The sequence below is a fragment of the Bidens hawaiensis genome, unplaced genomic scaffold, assembly GCF_021521415.1.
Source record: "Bidens hawaiensis isolate Kalapana, Puna unplaced genomic scaffold, B.hawaiensis_p1.1 tig00020231_1, whole genome shotgun sequence".
NCBI lineage: Eukaryota > Viridiplantae > Streptophyta > Magnoliopsida > Asterales > Asteraceae > Bidens > Bidens hawaiensis.
This window is the reverse complement of record NW_027493079.1, coordinates 324,725-325,324: the sequence shown is the minus strand read 5'-3', so window position 1 is coordinate 325,324 and position 600 is coordinate 324,725. Positions and strand designations below refer to the sequence as shown.

The 600-nt window shown below is 40.7% G+C and overlaps 1 non-coding gene across 1 annotated transcript; it reads left to right on the top strand.

Moving 5' to 3' along the window:
• Positions 1-283: 283 nt before the first annotated feature.
• On the top strand, positions 284-389 carry LOC143560172 (small nucleolar RNA R71). The gene has a single exon (XR_013140069.1). It is a non-coding gene; the product is annotated as a small nucleolar RNA R71 (small nucleolar RNA).
• The last annotated feature ends 211 nt before the right edge of the window (positions 390-600 follow it).

Below are 600 nucleotides of genomic sequence, written 5' to 3'. Positions count from 1 at the left end.
AGCATGACCCAACTCGTTACAATTTGTACAAACATCAATTACTTGATTAGTGGTTTGTACATTTCCTTCTTCCACGGCTTGCACTTGCGGTCTACCAACCGCCGGTCTTGCCCTTCTTCCAGTTTGAGCCTTTCTCTTTGATGTAACCGCCATTTTTTCCAAATACGCCCAATCATCTTGTTCATAATTGGTACCAAATGTACAATTAGTGATTGACCGCAAATTCCGTTTATCCTCAATACTCAACCCTTCAAGAAACGCATTCAATAACTCCCAAAGAGCAATACCATGATGAGGACAATTCTTGATCATCATGTTAAACCTCTCGAATGCTTCATGAAACATTTCCCCAGTTTTTTGTTGGAAGGTTCTCAAACTTCTTCTCGCATCATCGGTCTTTTGGGCCGTGTAAAATTCTTCCAAAAATCTTTGTTGCATCTCGGCCCAAGTATAAATGGAGGCGGAAGGCAAAGTGTAAAACCATCTCTTTGCCTTGTCTTCCAACGAAAACTGAAATAAAACCAACTTTACCTCATCTGATGTAAAACCTTGACCCCCAATTATGTTGCAAATGGAATCTTCTGCCTCCAAGTGGAAGTA